This window comes from Fulmarus glacialis, unplaced genomic scaffold (assembly GCF_000690835.1).
Source record: "Fulmarus glacialis isolate BGI_N327 unplaced genomic scaffold, ASM69083v1 scaffold14432, whole genome shotgun sequence".
Taxonomy (NCBI): Eukaryota; Metazoa; Chordata; class Aves; order Procellariiformes; family Procellariidae; genus Fulmarus; species Fulmarus glacialis.
Window position 1 is genome coordinate 25771 of NW_009198538.1, and position 13645 is coordinate 39415.

A 13645-nucleotide genomic window follows, 5' to 3' on the forward strand; every position below is an offset into this window, starting at 1 on the left:
TGGTTTATTGAATTCCTTATTTTTTCCAAATCATTAGCAAGTATCTCTTCAACATGTAGCCTGTTAGCTTGCTTAGCATTTAGCTGAAGTAATCCGATGCCTACTAAAATCAAAGGAATTATAAATGTCTTAAGAAAATACGTATACATATATATATATATGTGCCACACTGGAAAAATAAGTTAAGAGCTTAAAAACATACCTTTTGTGGAACAGAATATGTAGTGATATTTATTTTTTTTACAGCTGTGAAGATTTCTTCAATGAAAGATAATACCAAAAAAGTTGCCTCAATTTGTATGATGAATCTGGAAAAAGCAGAACTTAAGCCCAGAGATTTTTGAATTCACATGTGAGTGTCCAGTACTTGCTAGAAAAGTCGGAAGATTTGTAGTGGTTATGTTAAATATGTGCAGAACCAATGCGATTTCGTATAATCCTAAATTCTTGAGTATAAGTCCAGCATCCAAAGCGTACAGGGCTTAGGTTCTTTTTGCTGGATGAAAAAAAGTACTTAAGTATTTTCTTGGTTTTCTCAAGACCTTGGACTACCTCAAAGGAATGAAGAAACTATTTACTTCCAGTTTTGAATTCAAACGAACTAGGAGAAAAGATGGAAGAAACCAAGCCCAGTTTTACTTGCAAGTTATGAAATTTGAACGTAATGGGGACAAATTTGATACAGGTTTCAGATGAGTTTTCCATATAAGTGCTAATGATGTTCTGTCACTATCCGTGTGGAAATCTGTGTTCGCTTAGGAAGGAACGGAGACAGCACAAGGGCACTTCAAAGCAGCACAAGCCTGTTTGTTGCTTTTATAACAGGACTCAACTGAAACATTTACAAAACATTATGAACAGAGTTATGTCAACAATTGGCTCTGGAGAGATGCTTCAGTTCTGCTTCAGTTTGTTTAGTTTGGCTCTTCTCAACAGGAAGGCAGCAAAGCGGAGATGCCAGCAGTGCTTGTTTGTACACCCCTAGGAGTGGATCAACCACAGGGGCAAATATCAGAGCAAATAAGGGATTTCTGGGTTACGCTTCCAAGGAACTGGGATCTCTGAATTTCAGAGAAGGTAATAGTTCTGTGAGAGGCCACTGTGAGAGGGCATGAAATCGGCACTTAGAACCGCAGTGTCACTTCATAGCCCCGCTCTTCTTTCATGCTCTAGTTTTATGCCACTTTAACCAGTGTCGTAACTTGGAGATTTGCATGGATGTATCTTGATTGAAAGGTAAAGTGTTATTTATACATCCTTACTGAGTTTTATGACATTTTTCCAGGTCTTCCTTTCACAAAGTATATTTCAAAACTTTTCAACACCACCACTATTTCTAGGAAGCCCTGGGAGCATTTACATAAGCAAATACAAATACGTGAGTGCTTTGTAAGATTGTGGCCTAGATGTTTCATATTTGAAGTCTGGACTGTAAGTTGACCCTCTAGGCAAATGAATCCCAAAGTGAAAAATGTAGCATTGGGGAAAAAAGATTTATCTGCCACAGTTGTGCTAGACTTGACTGCAACTTCCTGCATATTCTTTGAACTGGTGCTTTTATACAATGAGACTGGTAGCTCCAGCTGTTCCATGTGAAGTACAAACAAAGGTAACAAACTGCAGGTAACAACTTTATCTCCTCGCAGTGGCTGCACCTACCACTTTTAAGGCATTGTGCCTTCCATGTAAATGGTTGCGCACTGCTTGTTTTGTGCTCTTTCTCCCACTCCTCTCTGGGCTTTTGCAGAGCCCATTGCATACACCAAAGAGACTCTGAGCTTAAAAACAAACAAAAGTCTCTTTGAGAAAAATGTTTCCAAGCCCTAGCACATTGTTTTTTCTCAAGTTATCACACTACAGTAAAAAGGATACACTTTTAGCATTAAGTAGTACGTTAACTTTTGCTAATTAATACAATGAAGCTGAAGGTTTCAGTTATTATATTTGAAGCTGATCAATTCTATACAAATTCAATGCTATCAATATTTGCATTATTTGAGGCTGATTGTGTATGACCAGTATGGTATTTAAAGCAAAGGTGATTACTTTGAAAATTGAGGAAACATCAATTGTCCAAAACCTTTCTTCGTTTTAATAGCAGTACATACACTGCTAAATGGAAAAAAGTATGCACATTTCATCTCAATATAAGAAAGAAATTTTTTACAGTGAGAACAATCAATCACTGGACCAACCTCCCCAGGGATGTGGTGGAGTCTCCACAAATGGAGGTTTTCAAGATGCAACTGGACATGGTGCTAGATGAAGCACCGAAAGGTTGACCAGATGATCTTCTGAGGTCCCTTCCAACCTGGGCTGTTCTATGGTTCTATGATTAAAGAAATACTTTCAGTTGCAATACATGGAAATTTTTGGCTTATTAAATCATTTTCAGATCCTATCTTACGAACACTGTTAGGATTCATTTATCGTTTTCAAAATGACATAAAATAACTACTATTTCCCACTTTAGACAGCCTTTTTCACAATATATACATTAAAGCCTTTAGAATATATTTAAATATTTTACACTGATACAAGTTTTATTTACATTATGAACTATAAAATAGACTTCTGCAAGCATAACATAGCAACAGCTTTTATGATCAGTAAGTTCTTTATCTTCTACTTGGACTCTCCAGTGCTATTGGGGGGGAGGAAAAAAATCAAACCTTTACATTAGTCCACTATTCTCAAACTACTGGCTACTGTTATTTAGAAATAGATCCATGTATTTTAAGTACATCTAGTTTTAGCACATCACTGCTACAAAATCCTGTGCACTGACACCCTCCCTTCTGCATTCTTCAGCATGAACAAAGTTATGGTCAAAAACATATTCATTCTAGACATTTGAAGGAGACTCACGCAAAGGGCAACAGTAAAATGTTTAAAAATTAAAGCTCTTGTCAAAGGGTGGGTTTTTTCCTTGCAGTTCCTAGGACATAAAGGAGAATAAAAAATAAAGGATAGCCTTTCCTGAGGATGTAAGAACTCATGGAATAATGCAGTAACCTTATCATCAGTTACATAAAGAAAGGTTGTTAACCTTAAATTTTTCATTAGATGATCAGAACCGTGCTCTTCAACATACATATGCAGCTGACACCAAGTTGGGCGGGAGTGTTGAGCTGCTCGAGGGTAGGAAGGCTCTGCAGAGGGACCTGGACAGGCTGGATCGATGGGCCGAGGCCAACTGTATGAGGTTCAACAAGGCCAAGTGCCGGGTCCTGCACTTCGGCCACAGCAACCCCATGCAGCGCTACAGGCTTGGGGAAGAGTGGCTGGAAAGCTGCCCAGAGGAAAAGGACCTGGGGGTGCTGGTTGACAGCCGGCTGAACATGAGCCGGCAGTGTGCCCAGGTGGCCAAGAAGGCCAACAACGTCCTGGCCTGGATCAGAAATAGTGTGGCCAGCAGGAGTAGGGAGGTGATCGTGCCCCTGTACTCGGCACTGGTGAGGCCGCACCTCGAATACTGTGTTCAGTTTTGGGCCCCTCACTACAAGAAGGACATGGAGGTGCTGGAGTGTGTCCAGAGAAGGGCAACGAAGCTGGTGAAGGGTCCAGAGAACAAGTCTTATGAGGAGCGGCTGAGGGAACTGGGACTGTTTAGCCTGGAGAAGAGGAGGCTGAGGAGAGACCTCATCGCTCTCTACAACTACTTGAAAGGAGGTTGTGGTGAGGTGGGCGTTGGTCTCTTCTGCCAAGTAACTAGCGATAGGACAAGAGGAAATGGCCTCAAGTTGTGCCAGGGGAGGTTTAGATTGAATATTAGGAAGAATGTCTTCACTGAAAGGGTTATCGAGCATTGGAACAGGCTGCCCAGGGAAGTGGTTGAGTCCCCACCCCCGGAGGTATTTATTTAGATGAGGCGCTTAGGAACATGGTTTAGTGGGCATGGTGGTGGTGGGCTGACCGTTGGACTCGATGATCTAAGAGGTCTTTTCCAACCTTAATGATTCTATGATTCTATTCTATGATTCTATTATATATAGGTATACATATCTATGAACCTATAAATTACTTTCCAAGTTGTTTTATTAACAGATTAACCTGTTAATCAGATCTCAGTCCATTCTTAAAACAGAATAAACCTATTCTTCCCCCAAAGTATTCCCTGATTTGCTTTCCTCAAAGCTGGTTTCTGCTTCATTTGGCCAGGTCCAGTAAGGAAAGTAACATGAGCCAAAGGGTGTTGGCGGTTCTGTAACTCTGACAGTACTTAATAATCCTATAGATTCTTGCTGTAAAGAGCCACCCTTGTGTTTTGGCAAATGCTTTCTGTTGTATTTGGCAAGGTTTCTCAGTTTACTTCTTGGTGCTTGGATCTCGGCATCAGCTGCAATATATGCAAAGGTTTTCAATCTGTTTTTTCAGTTCTGATTCTCCTTCTAAGCTAGCATTCGTCTAAAGCACTTCTGAATAATCCTAGAGGGTTAAATGATTTAATTAGCAGGTTAGGATATACAGCAGAACAGGAGTTTTTTTGCAAAGCCTTCTCACCAGTGCTAGTGTGGTAGGTTTCAAATTAAAGCCTGCTCTTCAAGTCGGTGATCTACAATTCTGCACTGTTTGCTGACAGTGGAATGAGTGGATGGCTTATTATTACTGTTTGGTGTACAAATTTACCTTTTAATCAATTTTTGAACTGCAGCAGCAGGAGTAACATCAGTAAATATATATAAAGATATATTCACATGCACATATATACATACATACACCTATATACACAGAGATATATACATGTATATGTGTATAAATATATTTATCTCACAGTGCCCTGTATCAGGCTCTGTATCAGCCTCTTCAAGAAGAGCACATTTGGCCATTTTAGAGAATTGAGCAATTTATTTTAGCAAAGAATCCAAATTTTGGGAGTTAATACTTTTAAGTTTGGATTTCAAGTACAAATGGCAATCAAAGATGCAGGATCAAACTGTTTGATTTGTTACATAATTTATACAAGTGTTGCCTAGCTGTAAGTGTGCAAAAAGGTTAAAAAAAGTCTCTGGATTGTAGCATTCTAAAACGCACCCATCAGCAGCAGTTCATTTTCCTCTGAGTTAGCAACACTCTGGTCCTTCCTGGTCAGGGCAATAAGAGCAGCTTCAAGTACCAGTGCAAGTGCCGATGTTAGTCAGGAGCAGCTATCAACCACCGACCACCAGCAGAAGTTCAGTTCCTCTGGGATGAGAAAGTAAGTTTAAATATTTGCAGCCATTAATTCCTTGCAGAAACTGAGCTGTTGCCAGTGAGGCTGTGGTTGTATTGTCATTAGCAACGGCTGTGTGCACTACCAGCTCATCTGAGTGCTAACTTCATCCAGATCAGAAGTAAGCACGTGACTACGTGCTCCCGACTTGGCCAGAACACAAGATCCAGTGAGCAGCCTGTCTGGTTTTTATGCTGGAAAACAAATGCTGTTATAAACACATTCTCTGTGCATATGTTAAATCTGTCAGGTTGTGCATTTTGCTTTTTTAACAGATTTGAAGTGACAAGGTAAACTCTGGACTGGCAGCTCATGGCTGTAGCGCTGCTCAGATCTGTAATGCTGGACTTACTGTGTCCCTGAACCACCGCTTCAAGAGCTCACTCAAGACCCAGACGAGTCAAAGAAGAAGATGTGAGAAATGCAAATACACACTTCAAAACTAGAAAAAAAATAAAGCTATGGTATTTTTAACTTAGTTTAGCTAAGTCAGGTTAGAATAGTCATGAAGACAAAGTAACTTAGGTTTTAACTTTCCCAAGCAATATGGAGAGGATGTGTGTCTTTGATTGCTGAATGCTTCTAAGTACGATCTAAGGCAACATGGATCCTTAATTCCAGTGCTATGCTACACAGGTTTTATCAATAATAGTAGCACCCTCTGCAGTTCTCAGCACGGAAATTGGTAGTGTCTGGTGAAGTAACTATAATGTTAGATAGAATAACGTATTAAAAAATTATCAGATGTGGCCTTCTCTGTGCAATGGAAAACCAGTAAGTTTAGATTCCCTGTTGTCATAAATCTCATTTGATTGAAACTTGATTTTCCTAAAGGCACAGGATACCACCACAAAACCGTAAGTTGGCATTTACAAAGCTTTTATAACTGAATTTTCTAAGGTTGTTTTTTTTTTTACTCCCCAAAAGAAAAATGTTAGTTGGAATTGCTGATTATTTCTTCAGCTTATGGTTAACATAAGGCACTATGTAAAAGTAAATTATATGCCATGTCCCTTAATCGCTCCTCCTTGTTGCTGTGTGCTTTGTTGCAGCAAAGACTATGGGCACAGCTGGAAAAGTTTAGAGAGTTGCTCAGAGGGTTAGTTACAGTCATTTTAAGAATATGAATATAGATGGATCTCTCTTTTTCCATATTCGTGGAATCTTTCCACAATTTCTATCATCGCGTAGCTCCCCACCATCATTTCCAGCTTATTTTTGGGGTTTTTTTCCATGAGTTGCAGTAGCTGTGACTTGAACATTTACTTGCCAGTACAAACGAACCTTTCTTACACAGCACTTAAGAAATTACAAAAAACTTGGTCTATGTGATGTTTACAGCAATTTAGAAAAACCTGTCCTCTAAAATCAGAAATAAGTTTTTGATGTCCTCTTCAGCAGAGTGCACTCCTCTGATGACAATAAAACTGTGTGTGCTTCATTACTTTGTCTTACATGAATTAACTAACCTGATGTTACAGTATAAATAATGGATATCCCCTGTGTATCTGGCATGTATGAGCACTACCTTTTTAACTGGGTGCACACTAAGTGCGTATAGAAGTGTTTTATTACCACAACAGCTCTCTTCCTGTGTCCCATTAAATTAATTTGAAAATTGCAGAATATTTAGCTAAAAGTAAAATACCTCTTACCTCCAAACTGCAATGTAAGCTTGTGTGTGAGCATTGCTAGAGTATCTGTCATTGCGTGGCACGGCATATTCCGCTGTTGAATCCCACATTGCAAGTCACGAATTAAGTTCTCCAAGTCTTTTGGGTTTTTTTAGGGTTTTTTTTTCCTCCAAATGAAACAACTGCCGTGGTTTCGCAACTTTCTGTTTGAGTTCTGATGCCAGATGTAGACTTCCCCTGCTTATGATACACTGTAAAAAAAAAGGAATTCAGTTAGCTATCCAAACTCTCTTCCAGTGTTTATCTCAATCCAGCTAGCAATTCGTAATGTATTATTTAAAACATGTTATCACAGTAACAAATACCTACTACTTCTGTGTAGCACAAGGTTTGCTCTCATTATTTTACAGCGAACGACCACCATGGTATTAACAGGGTATATAGAGTTGTGACTCTGTCTAAATATCCCAATCACAATCATCTCACCCATGTTTAGTTCTTCATGAAATTATGATCTCTAATCATATCACAAAATGTATTAATTATGAAATATTGCCTTTCTAGCTTCAGAAGGTTGCAACAGGAGAAACTGTACAGGCAGAAAGAGTCAGAGGAATGAAACCATATAACAGAATGCTTATTACAAAGGCTAACAGAAAAGAGCGGTGGAAACTATTTCCATCCATATGTGATGTAATGGGGATGTGCCATCACCAGCAAGCTCAAGCACAGACTTCTCAGCCCTGCTCTGGGAGACAGAAGAGCGAGGCAGCGCTGGTGACAGCCACAGAAGTTTGTAGCTGAAGTAACAGGACAGGCAAGTTGTGGCGCGCCATGGGGAGCTAAGTTACAAGTCTCCCAGGTTAGTTAGTTGTGATGCCGAAACAGCTAACACAGTCTTGATTGTAACGATACTGAATTATGTTACTCCATGATGAGTCATCTGATACATTTTAAATATGTGTTGTAGGGTAAGAAAGACTGCACTCTCGGAATGCCTGTCTGGTCAGAGGAGAGCTGCTCTCATTGACCTAAGGAACAGCACGAGGTGTCTCCTCAACAGTGGTACACGTAACCAGGATGCATTTCATTATTCTTAGAACGATTTTTTAGCCAGGTTTAAGCGTACTCAAAAATATGCAAGGGCCTGATTACAATCCGGTAATATGCATCCATCATGTTCATGGGGAGAAGTTTCTCTTGGCAAGTGTTTAAAAAACTTCAGAGGCAAACAACATGGGTGTGGGCAAGGGCCAGAGACTCAGAAATTCTCTTTGAACTTTTCATATCATTGTTACTGCATCAAGGATATGTGTAGTACAGAAGCATTGCTTGAAGCACAAAATGTTACCTTTACTGTGACCCTTCCTGCTCTGATGGTGTAACTCATGATCCATTATACCTCATATTCATTTTCTGTTACGCAGTTAGAAGCAGCACACTCACACTTGCACTCAACAAGTAAATAAAATAAAACAAAAAATACCCACATTAATAAGCAGACTGAGTTAACATCAGTGGAACAAACTCTGGAAATGAACTAATTATTCAGTACTTGTTCTCAATGCCATAATAAATTTCCAAAACTGGACTGTTGTCCTGGTTTCGGCTGGGATAGGGTTAAATTTCTTCCTAGTGCTGTGTTTTGGATTTAGTATGAGGAGAATGTTGATAACACACTGATGTTTTCAGTTGTTGCTAAGCGCCCTCCTAGTCCAAGGACAGCTCCCATGCCTACTGACTGAGCTAGGTACACAAGATGGGAGGGAACATAATCAGGACAGCCAGCCCAGCTGGCCAATGGGGTATTCCATACCATGTGACGTCATGTTCAGTATATGAATGGTAGGCGTGATCCAGGAAGTACCGATCGCTACCTGGTTATCGGTCAGTGCAGGTGGTGAGCAATTGCATTGTGCGTCACTCATTTTGTATATTCTATCATTATTATTATTATTATTTTCCCTTTTCTGTTCTATTAAACTGCCTTTATGTCAACCCACGAGTTTTTCTCACTCTCACCCTTCCGATTCTCTCCCCACCCCACCAGCGGGGGGGAGTGAGCGAGCAGCTGCATGGTATTTGGCTGCCTGCCAGGTTAAACCACGACAACTGTTCACCTGAGTTTCCTTTGTACAGCACTTTGGAAACTCACCTGAGTTTCCTTTGTACAGTCAAACATGAACTGATCCAGATGAAGATAAAGGCATTGGCAGCATGCATGTAGCAACTCTGTCATCCTGTGATACTCTGATTTTTAACAGCAGAGTAGACGTTTCATACCAGACCATAGCAGGAACAATTATTCTTAGTAAATGCACGTGCAGCTGCTGATGATCTTTGATAAAGTTTTACTGCATACTGCAATAGACTTTTAATTACATTATTATTGATAGATGCCAGTTTTCCAAGGACACATTCATAATCTGGCAAGGGATGTGAAGGGCAGCCAAAAAAGTTTCTCCAAGTACATAAAGAGCAAAAGGAAGACAAGGGAAAACGTGGCCCCTCTGCGAAATGCAGCAGGGGGGCTGGTGACACGGGACACAGACAAGGCTGAGGTACTCAAGGCCGCCTTCGCCTCAGGCTTTACTGGTAAGACTGGGCTTCAGAAATCCCTGGTGCCTGAGACCAGAGGGGAGGTCTGTAGCAGGGAAGATGGGCTCCTCCTTAGCGGAGGAGGACCTGGTCTGGGCGCATTTAAACACTGTGGACATACGTAAGACCGTGGGCCTTGGAGGGGTTGCACGCACAAGCATGGAAGGAGATGGCAGATGTCAGTGTGATGAAGGGGCTGGAGCATCTCACATATGAGGAAAGCCTGAGAGAGTGGGGGCTGTTCAGCCTGGAGAAGAGAGGGCTTGGGGTGGGGGCATCACATCAATGTGTATGGATGCCTGAAGGGAGGGAATGGAGAAGCAGGGGCCAGGCTCGTCTCAGCAGAGCCTGCTGATAGGACAAGAGGCCATGGGCACAAATGAGAAACCTCAAATTCCATCTGAACGCAAGAAAACACTTTTACTGTGAGACTGACCAAACGCTGGCACAGGTTGCCCAGAGAGGCTGAATATATCTTCCATCCTTGAAGATATTCAACACATGATTGGACACAGTTCTGGGCTCTAGGTGGCTCTCCTTTGAGCAGGGGGTTGGATTAGATGATCTTAAGAAGTCTCTTCCCACCTCAACCATTCCGTGATTCTGTAATAAAGCTTTGAGTAACTGAAAAGTAGCACTATACATGCTAACCATTTTGCTGGTCTCCTCGCTTATTTTGTGTTTTAAAAATGCGGCTATTTCCAGTGTTTGAAGCTCTAATCCATGCCGTATTTTCTCTTTGCAAGTTCATTCCAGATCAACAATTCCAGTGCAGCAAAGCGTATCACGTAACAAGTATCAAAGATCTTTGAAATGTTTTACTTTGTGCATCCAACCCACAGCACTGTGCTGTGGCAGGTATTTGACACCTTAGAAAAAAAAGGGCACTAACTCAGCAAGAAGGTTGAATTTGTCCAGTCCCTACCTGTCAGAATAAAAGTGGCTAAACATCCAGCAGCCCTCTTGACTTGAACAAAAGCTCTGTGTATTGGGGAATTCAAGCCACAATTTAGTAACAATAGTTCTGTGTTGAAAAGAGTCAAGTGAATTGAAAATGTATTATATACATACTACATATTTCTCAAAGGTACATATTTTTCCTCATATAGTATGGCCTTTCCTGCATTGTGAAATGAAAGGTCTTGCCCCAAATTCACAGGTTAGTGAAAGACTCACAGCCATAACCCAGATGTATCTACTTTGAACGTTTAACACCCAGATCCCTTGTCTAGGGTTTAGGATGTTCATTCTGGACTATTTGTGTTAAAGTTTTGGATTTATTTTTTAAAGTTCGTTTTTATTTATGGCTTCAAAATGCTAATCTTTTAATACAGAAAACTGTACTCTCCAACACATGTATCAATTTCACAGGTTCAAAATCACTGCTGTTATATCTTCAGTAACTCAAAAGATTTTTCGCAGATTGTATTACTTCGATGATTTTTTTACAAGACAGATCTAGTATGTGCTAAGGGTCTTTTTCGAAACGCTTCTGTGGACTGTAACAGGAACGGAAAGCGGTTCATAAGTTGTATGAGGTGTTTGGCTCAGATTTGTAATTGCTGAAGGCAGTATACCAAAGTTTCTGAGAAGGAATGTAACTTTCCTTGAATTAAATACAGAAATAGCTAGGTACAGTGTGGGAAACGTTTATTTTGATAGCCTGAGGGGGACATCATGCTCTTGTGGTTTTAAAACAAAACTTCAACCCTAAGATTAAAAAAATAAGCACTGTGGCCAGGGTTGTGTTCCCCACAGAAATCCCGTAGGTGGCATCACAGCATAAGTTTAATTACATTTCAGCTGCTTTTAATTTAGAAGGAATGCAACTAGTTTAGGATTTTTTTTTCTTTTTTTTTTAAAGCTAGTGCTTTTCTACAGCTTCAGCTCTATCTTATGTGCCACTTCATTCTCAAAATCAAATCTGCACAGGTCTGATAAGTCCCTCTCGCTTTACATAAATATACTTTCTCCTGCAGATGCCCATTGGGAAATACTCAGGACTGCCCCAAGAATGTAATTCTCCAGTACGTAAACTGGCATGTCGCTTTTGAATGGTTTTTGAGAAGCATACCTGACATCCAGGACATGTATGGATGTATTAAATTGTTGGCATGGAAATGAGCCAAATCCATAACATAATTTTTGTCACTAGCAGTCTACAAAGTTCTTTCAACTGAGTATTTCAAGAGGCTAATGAGACACAGACATAAATACACACACACATACACACACTCTCAAGGTTTCAACCCTTGTGAGCAAAGAAGTAAATATTTTTAAGATTCTTGGAAAACCCTGGTTGTTCAAGGAACTCGTGTGCACGGATATGAAAATATCACAAACTACAGTAAATTCAGCATTATTGCCTTAATTCAGAAAAAGCCAGCAAATGAGGAAACCAAGTTATAGCTGGAGATGCCACCAGAGAAGACCAGAAAGGAGAAGAGAAGCTAAACCTTCCACAGCGTGTTTGGCAATGCTGCGAGCTGCTGGACCATTTGTCTATCATTCAGAAAGGACATTATGTATTACTAGTGCATTAACATCTGAATAATAACCAGAAGATGTCAGCACCATTTTTTCTCCGACATCGGGGGCCTCCACAAGACTGGGAAGATTGTCGAGGAGCCACGGTGCACGCGATCCAGCCCCAGTTCACGAAGCGAACATCCCGCCCCCGCTGACGACCACGAGGGCACAGCGCCCCTCGCTCCAGTTACGACAACATTGAATTGTTTGATGTGCAACCACCTGGGCACAATGTATATAATCTGCTGTTGAAAAGTAAAAGGATGTAAATTGAGGCAGGGACGTCCTTGGGCTGAGCCTCAACTACATGCCTGACCCGACCCTCTGCTTCTCCCTTGCAGACCTCTGTGTCATTTCTGGGGCTCCCTGCACTGGTTGCAGTGTGCGTGGATCATTCTCCGATGTGCTGGCTCTGAAACCCCCCAGCTACATGCACATTGAGTCTCGGATTAAAACAGCACCCCGAATGGCTCCCACTCGTTCTTCAGGCATGTTCTCCAGAGAAGGTCTCTCCTCTCAGGCACCTCTCACCCAGGTTCCGGAGGCCTCAGACTGCACACCCCCAGTGTTATAGACTGCAGCTCAAACCCCTCATGGACATGGGATAGGTGAGTGGAAGCTGACTTGTCATACAAGCACAAATAGTATATTTTTATTTAGCAGTATGGAGGGAAGGGAAGGAAAGGGAAAAAAAAAAAAGAAAAAAAAATCACCCTACCCTTGCAGGGTTTAACATAGTTATTTCCATCACAGCTCATCCCTCCTATCTCAGCTGGGTCTGCTTATAGGGTCCGTGAATTCCTCTGTCTAAAACTGCCCGTGTAAATCTCTGCCCTTTTAATTCCTTTAAAAATCCACCTCCCTCCGCCTGCAGAAAGGGAACAGGGCTGGCCCTGCCAGCTAAACATCATCTAATAGTCACATCACTGTAGTCAAAAGTTTTATGGCTGCAGATTTTCCAGAGACAAATCTGTATTTCTCAGCATGATGCAAATACTCCATCTACAGCATGAAAATCCTGCCAGCAAAAACAAGTAGATCTAACAATGTTCAGTAACAAAGTAGAACAAAGCAAAAGTTACGCAAATAACAGAGATCTTGCAAACGGTTGCCACTTCTCTTCCACCTACTCCAAAACCAGACAGAAAGTGGATAGGAAGTGTGAAATCCACACCCATACTTTCAGGTATCTTTATGAGCAGTTGACCCCATTGCCCCAGAGGTACATGTGGCTTAGGGCAACAGAAACAGTAGGAAGTACACAGAAGCATCTGCTCTGAGAAAATGTCTTCTTTTTTTTTTTAAAATACATCTTTTTGCTAAGTTCTGTTCCCCCAGGAGTCTTGAACTATTAAGAGGTGTTTATTGCTGTTGTTGTTGTTCCGGGTCATCCCCTCCTCCCCCAAACTAAAGCATTCAGAATTGTACATGCAATTTTTTGAATAATTTTTATTAGACTATTTTAGATTTTTAAATAAGTATTTCACATTTTATTTATTAGAATAATATTTTGGAATAATTTTTATTAGAAAGCCTCTGGTCCAAGCTAATATGCCCAATAAAGAACAGAAATGGTATCAGAAGAATCTGGTGGCAAAGGTCTTGCTTACAAGAAGGACCTCTGCTCTGCCCGAGGAGCTGTGGTCCCCTGGCAGCCCCAGGCCCCTTCGGT